Raw genomic sequence first — 8,072 nt, 5'->3', positions numbered from 1 at the left:
ATTGCTGAGAAATGTAAATTGCTTGAAGAGTAAAAGGATTGGGTACTGGGATTCAGAATTAAACTAAAAAGTGCAAGTTAAAGTAAATTAGAGAGCTATGAGATGTAGGAATTCAGATCTGGATCTCAGTAGCAAGAACAGAAATGGAAGATTGCTTCAAGAAACAAAACAGCAAGAAAACTTAAATCAATTATGAAATTCTAAAAGAGAAATTGAAGATCGAAGGAGAGCAATGAGATCAAAAAGCAAATCTAGATCTCAATTACTCCCTTGATCAAGCAGAAAAGAAATTGCAGAAGAAAATGAAGTTAAAAACAGAAGAGAAAATTTAGATCCAATTCTTAGAACAATTGAGAAGAAAAGTGAAGGATGATTCTCAGATCAGGAATCAATGGAGCTCTTGAATCTCAATTCAAAATCCAAGAACAGACAATAGAAATTGCAGAAGAAATAAAAATGCAGAAAGAAAACTAGATCCAATTCCCAAATCCCAAAAACAAATGAAAATTAGAAGTGAGAAAACTAAAATGAGCTAAAAGTCCCTCTAGAAATCAAATTAACTCCTATATATACACTTTCTATTTTGGTCTTCAAATCTTGGAGTGGGCCTTTTGATTTTTGGATTTGAAGAAAGATGGGTCCGGTTGGCTTTGGTTCAAGTTGGGTTGGAGGTATGGATCAGCTCCCAGGGGAGCGCTCCATTTGGTCTTGTGAATGCTACGTTCACTTAGCCTTGTCATGTGCCAAGCCTCCTTGCCCATAGCTCCTTGTCCATAGCGTTCACTCTTTGAACGCTACGCTCAAATTGTGAATGCTACACTTGATTGCTTGCTTTCCTTGGCTTAGAGGCACGAAAAAGGTGAAGAAAGAGAGCGCTACGTTGCCTTTTTCCAACGCTGCCTCCTTGGTATGCTTGGTGCGTCTTCGAGCCTTGGCCAGCGCATGTTTGGTGCACGCTTTGCTTTCCTTGGCCAGCATCAGGAGAAAGTGAAAGAAAGTGAGCGTAGCGTTCACTCCTTTGAACACTAGCCTTTGGTTTGCTTTGAGCTTAGCTCTCCTTGGTTTAGAGGCACGAAAACGTTGCCTAGAGTGAACGTGGTGTTGGAACTTTTGAACGCCACCTTGGTTTTTGCTGCACCATTTGGTGCTTCCTCTTGGAGTGCTACGTTCACCAATTCGAACGTTCCTTGTTGCCTTTTAAATGCCATGCTTTATTTTCATGGGCCACGCTTTTAAAAGCGTGGCCTAAGGTCCAGAGCGTGCTCCAAAACTCTTCTTTCCTTGTTTTCATCATTTCTTCACCTACAAGCAACCAAACAACTAATCAAAGTCCCACCAAAATCACTAGATCTTTGCATCATTTATAAAATCAATCAATTCTAGCATAAAACCTATGATTTTGTGTAAAATAAATGATGTTTGATTGATTCAAGAAAATCATAAAAATCTACTCCAATTATTTACTTATTATGTAAGAAAGTGCATAAAACCTAATGAAACTAATGAAAAATGCTTGTAAAACTAGCATAAGATGACTTGTCATCAAGCACCTGTGCAGCAGAGGTGCTTATATGCACTAAAATTCCTAAAAATTCCATAAAAATTCTGTTTGATTGATAAACCCCATTTTTAGGGTTTATCTTGTATGGATTTTTAGGGTTTTATCAATGGTCTTTCACACTTGTTCCTATAAAAATGCATGATTTTGTGCTCCTTTTCCAACTTTGCCTTATGGATGAAAACATGCTTTTTTACATTAAAGTTGATGTATTTTAATCATCCTCCATTACCATTCGATGTCGTGATCCGTTTGTTAAGTGATTTCAGAGCTTATAGGGCAGGGATGGTCTAGAGGAGAGGAGCATGGAAAAAGAAGCTTTGGAATTTTAGAGCCGACGCGTATGCGTACCTTGAGCATACGCGTGGAAACGCGCCATCAAGACTAGTGCGAAGGAGCCAATGCCAGGAGCCGGTGCATCTTCATGGCTAGGCCAGATCCTCAGGGACGCGCATGCGTGGCTGATGTGTGCGCGTGGATTGTAAAAGCTCCACGGACGCGTACGCGTGCTGTGCGCGTACGCGTCGATGCCGCACGTGACTTTTAAAGAGAAAACGTGACCAGCGATTTCAGGGCAGTTACAGACCCTGTTTGGAGCAGAATTCTGGCAGGAAAAGGCATAAGAAGACCAAAGATTGAAGGGATACACATCTATGAACTCATTTTTAGATATTTTTAGTTGGAAGTTACATTTTTAGAGAGAGAAACTCCAATTTCTCTCTAGCTTCTCTCTAGGGTTTAGCCTCTCAAATTTGGAATTCTCTTGTTGAATTTGGTGAGATCTATTGTCAATTCTCTTCTACTTTGCTTCCAATTGTAGATCAAGATTCTCATACTCTCAAATTAGTTCTTGTTGTTCAAGTTACTTGTAGATCTTAGCTTTTGGATGTTGTTACTTCTATTTCCATTAATACATTGAGGTAATCCAAGTTCTTAGCCTTTAATTGTTTGCTTGTTGTTAATCTCTTATAGTGGACAACTTTGAATTCAGTTTTATTCTCAATATTACAATGCCTCTCCTCATTGCTCTCCAAGTGTTTGAGAAAATGCCAACTTTAACTACGGAGTAGACTTTCTTTTGTTGATTGTCAATTGGAAATTGCTAGTTGATTTGCATGTCACTAAAGCTAGACTTCCTTAGGGTTAGTGATGAGCGGATAATTTATACGCTTTTTGGCATTGTTTTTACATAGTTTTTAGTATGATTTGATTAGTTTTTAGTATATTTTTATTATTTTTTAAATAAAAATCACATTTCTGGATTTTACTATAAGTTTGTGTGTTTTTCTGTGATTTCAGGTATTTTCTGGCTGAAATTGAGGGACCTGAGCAAAAATCTGATTCAGAGGCTGAAAAAGGACTGCAGATGCTATTGGATTCTGACCTCCCTGCACTCAAAGTGGATTTTCTGGAGCTACCGGAGTACAAATGGCGCGCTCGTAATTGCGTTAGAAAGTGGACATCCAGGGCTTTCCAGCAATATATAATAGTCCATACTTTGCTCGAGGATAGATGACGTAAACTGGCATTCAACGCCAGTTCCATGTTGCATTCTGGCGTTAAACGCCAGAAACAGGTTACAAGTTGGAGTTAAATGCCAGAAACAGGTTACAACCTAGCGTTTAACTCTAGAAACAGCCTAGGCACGTGTAAAGCTCAAGTCTCAGTCCCAGCACACACCAAGTGGGCCCCAGAAGTGGATTTCTGCACTATCTATCTCAGTTTACTCATTTTCTCTAAACTCCATTGTTGGGGATGAGGAGCTCTGCTGTGTCTCGATGACTTAATGCAATTATTTCTGTTTTCTATTCAAACACGCTTGTTTCTATCTAAGATGTTCATTCGCACTTCAATATGATGGATGTGATGACCCGTGACATTCATCACCATTCTCAACCTATGAACGCGTGACTGACAACCACCTCCGTTCTACCTTCGATTGAATGAGTATCTCTTTGATTCCTTAATCAGAATCTTCGTGGTATAGGCTAGAATCCATTGTCAGCATTGTTGAGAATTTGGAAAGTCTAAACTTTGTCTGTGGTATTCCGAGTAGGATTTAGGGATTGAATGACTGTGACGAGCTTCAAACTCACAAGGGTTGGGCGTAGTGACAGACACAAAAGGATCAATGGATCCTATTCCAGCATAAGTGAGAACCGACAGATGATTAGCCGTGCGGTGACAGCGCACCTGGACCATTTTCATTGAGAGAACGGATGGTAGCCGTTGACAACGGTGATCCACCAACACACAGCTTGCCATAGGAGGAACCTTGCGTGCGTGAAGAAGAAGTCAGGGGGAAAGCAGACATTCAGAAGACAAAGCATCTCCAAAACTCCAACATATTCTCCATTACTTCATAACAAGTATTTATTTCACGCTCTTTTATTTTTCGCAATTCAGACTGATAATTATAATTAATCTCCTGACTAAGATTTACAAGATAACCATAGATTGCTTCAAGCCAACAATCTCCGTGGGATCGACCCTTACTCACGTAAGGTATTACTTGGACGACCCAGTGTACTTGCTGGTTAGTGGTACGGAGTTGTGAAAAGTGTGAATCACAATTTCGTGCACCAAGTTTTTGGCGCCATTACCGGAGATTGTTCGAGTTTGGATAACTGACAGTTTATTTTGTTGCTTAGATTAGGAAAAATTTTTCTTTTTGGTTTAGAGTCTTCTATTATTTTTTTTGGTTGAAATTTCTTTTTTTTAAATCCTTATTTTTTTCTTTTTAAATTTTTCGAAAATTTTATAAACTGATAATTGAGTTTTTCTGTTTGAGTTTAGTTTCATATTTTAAGTTTGGTGTCAATTGCATGTTTTTATTTTCTTTTAAATTTTCGACTTTGTGTTCATTGTTCTTTCTTAATCTTCAAGTTGTTCCTGTTTATTTTCCTTGTTTGATCTTTGGTTTGTCTTGTTTTATGTCTTTTCTTGTTTTTCTCGTGCTTTTTCAAATTTTTAGTTTCAAAAAAATTTTTATTTATTAAATACCTTGTTAAAACACGTTAAATTTATAGCTCAATTGGCTAGAGTGTTGTGCTTATTTTCTTGGTAATTGGCTATCTTCCTTTTAAAACTTTTTCAAAAATAATTTTTCTTTGATTAAATTTTGTGTCAATTTTTAAGTTTGGTGTTCTCTTGTTAATTTTCCTTTAGTTTTCGAAAATTTCATTGTGGTTTGCTAAAAATATTAAGTTTGGTATTCCATCTCCATGTTCTTGTTGTTCTTCTAAGTCTTCAAGGTGTTCTTGAGTCTTCCTTGTTTTTTGATCTTAAAATTTTTAAGTTTGGTGTTCCTTGGTGTTTTTCCTCCAAAATTTTCGAAAATAAGGAGCATTAGATCTAAAAATTTTAAGTTGTGTCTTTTGTGTGTTTTTCTCTTTCATCATAAAATTAAAAAATATAAAAAATATATTTCGAAATATTTTTAAGTTTTGTGTATTTTTAAGCAAATATTTCGAAATTTTTCTTAAAAATTCAGATTTCAATTTCAAAATTTTATCTTATCATATCTTAGTTGTCAAGTTTTTTTTAAAAATCATATCTTTTTCAAATCATATCCCTTTTAAATTTTTTTAAAAATCATATCTTTTTCAAAACCTCCTAACCACTTTTTCTCTCTTTTCATTTTTCGAAAATTCTCACCCATTTTTCATTTTATTTTATTTTATTTTTTTAATTTCCGTTTTCTAAAATAAAAAAAATTTAATAAAAAATTATTTTAATACTATTTGAATCTCCAATTCACAACATCTCCCTTTCTCCATCATGGACCTAAGTGGAAATGAATAGTCCAGAAGGACTCTGGGGTCATATGCTAACCCTACTACTGTTTCATATGGGAGTAGTATCTGTATACACTCCATTGGAGTCAGTAGTTTTGAGTTGAATCCTCAGCTCATTATCATGGTGCAACAAAGTTGCCAGTATTCCGATCTTCCACAGGAAAAACCTACAGAGTTTCTGGCACAGTTTTTACAAATTACTGACACAGTACATGATAAAGAAGTTGATCAGGATGTCCACAGATTATTACTGTTTCCATTTGCTGTAAAAGACCAAGCTAAGAGGTGGTTAAATAACCAACCTAAGGCTAGCATAAGGACATGGAAACAGCTGTCGAAAAATTTCATGAATCAATATTTCCCTCCAAAACGGATGACACAGCTAAGGCTGAACATCCAAGGATTTAAACAAGGAGATAATGAATCTCTTTATGATTCCTGGGAGAGATACATAGAGATGCTAAGAAAATGCCCCTCTGAAATATTTTCAGAGTGGGTGCAGTTAGACATCTTCTATTATGGGCTTACAGAGAAAGCTCAGATGTCTTTGGACCACTCAGCTGGTGGATCTATACACATGAGAAAGACAATTGAAGAAGCTCAAGAGGATACTACAAGACACAAGAATGGCTAATATGAATATGGAAGTACAGTTGAAGCAAACAAAACAGCAGTTATCAAAACAAATAACAGAAGAGTGCCAAGCAGTTCAATTAAGAAATGGGAAAACATTAAATACCTCACTTCAAAGCAGCAGGAAGCCAAGAAATGAACAAACTGCTACCCAAAATCCCTCTGAGGACAGTAAGAGCCCAGAGAGGAATAATTCTGGCGCTCAAATGCCAGGAAAGGGTGAAGAGCTGGCGTTAAACGCCCAACCCATGCTCAGTTCTCGCGTTCAAACGCCACAAACAGGCAAGGAGTTGGCGTTAAACGCCCAATGAAAGCTCAGTTCTGGCATTCAAACGCTAGAAACAGGTAAGGAGTTGGCGTCCAATGCCAATCCAGCTTCCAACCCTGGCATTCAAACGCCAGTGAGGGATCAGACACACACACGTGCTGATAACAACCCCTCTAAAAAGGCTTTTCCAACCACCTCTGTAGGAAATAAACATGCAGCAACCAAGGTTGAGGAATACAAAGCCAAGATACCTTATCCTCAAAAACTCTGCCAAGAGGAGCAGGATAAGCAATTTGCTCGCTTTAAAGACTATCTGAGGACTCTTGAAATAAAGATTCCATTTGTAGAGGCACTTGAGCAAATACCATCTTATGCCAAGTTCATGAAAGAGATCTTGAGTCATAAGAAGGATTGGAGAGAAACTGAAAGAGTTCTCCTCACTGAAGAATGTAGTGCAGTCATTCTGAAAAGCTTCCCAGAAAAGCTTAAAGATCCCAGGAGCTTTATGATACCATGCATATTAGAGGGTAATTGCACCAAGATAGCTTTATGTGATCTTGGGGCAATCATCAACCTAATACCTGCATCCACTATCAGAAAGCTTGGTTTAACTGAAGAAGTTAAACTAACCTGGATATGTCTCCAACTTGCTTATCGCTCCATTAAATACCCATCAGGCGTGATTGAAGACATGATTATCAGGGTTGGGCCATTCGCCTTCCCCACTGACTTTGTAGTGCTGGAAATGGAGGAGCACAAGAGTGCTACTCTCATTCTAGGAAGACCTTTCCTAGCAACTGGACGAACTCTCATTGATGTCCAAAAGGGGGAAGTAACCCTGAGATTCAATGAGGATGAGTTTAAGTTGAATGCTGTCAAGGCCATGCAGCATCCAGACACACTAAAAGACTACATGAAAGTTGATCTTATTGACTCTTTGGTAGAGGAGATCAACATGGCTGAGAGTCTCGAATCAGAGCTGGAAGACATCTTTAAAGATGTTCAGCCTGATCTGGAGGATTCAGAGGAATTGAAAGAGCCTCTGAAACTTCCTCAAGAAGAGGAAAAACCTCCTAAACCCGAGCTCAAACCATTACCACCATCACTGAAATATGCATTTCTGGGAGAAGGTGACACTTTTCCGGTGATCATAAGGTCTGCTTTAAATCCCCTAGAAGAGGAAGCGCTACTTCAAGTGCTAAGGACACACAAGACAGCTCTTGGGTGGTCCATAAGTGATCTTAAGGGCATCCGCACAGCAAGATGCATGCACAAGATCCTATTGGAGGATGATGCTAAGCCAGTGGTTCAACCACAAAGGCGGCTAAATCCAGCCATGAAGGAAGTGGTGCAGAAAGAGGTCACCAAGTTACTGGAGGCTGGGATTATTTATCCAATTTCTGATAGTCCCTGGTGAGCCCTGTCCAGGTTATCCCCAAAAAGGGAGGCATGACAGTGGTTCATAATGAAAAAAATGAACTGGTTCCTACAAGAACAGTTACAGGGTGGCGCATGTGTATTGACTACAAAAGGCTCAATACCGCCACCAGAAAGGATCATTTTCCTTTATCATTCATAGACCAGATGCTAGGAAGACTAGCAGGTCATGATTATTACTGCTTTTTGGATGGCTATTCAGGTTACAACCAAATTGTAGTAGATCCCCAGGATCAAGAGAAAACAGCATTCACATGTCCATCTGGAGTATTTGCCTACAGAAGGATGCCATTTGGTCTGTGCAATGCACCTGCAACCTTTCAGAGGTGCATGCTCTCTATCTTCTCTGATATGGTAGAGAAATTTCTGGAAGTCTTCT

The sequence above is a fragment of the Arachis ipaensis genome, chromosome B02 (genome assembly GCF_000816755.2).
Source record: "Arachis ipaensis cultivar K30076 chromosome B02, Araip1.1, whole genome shotgun sequence".
NCBI classification, from domain to species: domain Eukaryota; kingdom Viridiplantae; phylum Streptophyta; class Magnoliopsida; order Fabales; family Fabaceae; genus Arachis; species Arachis ipaensis.
This window is presented reverse-complemented; position numbering follows the sequence as displayed.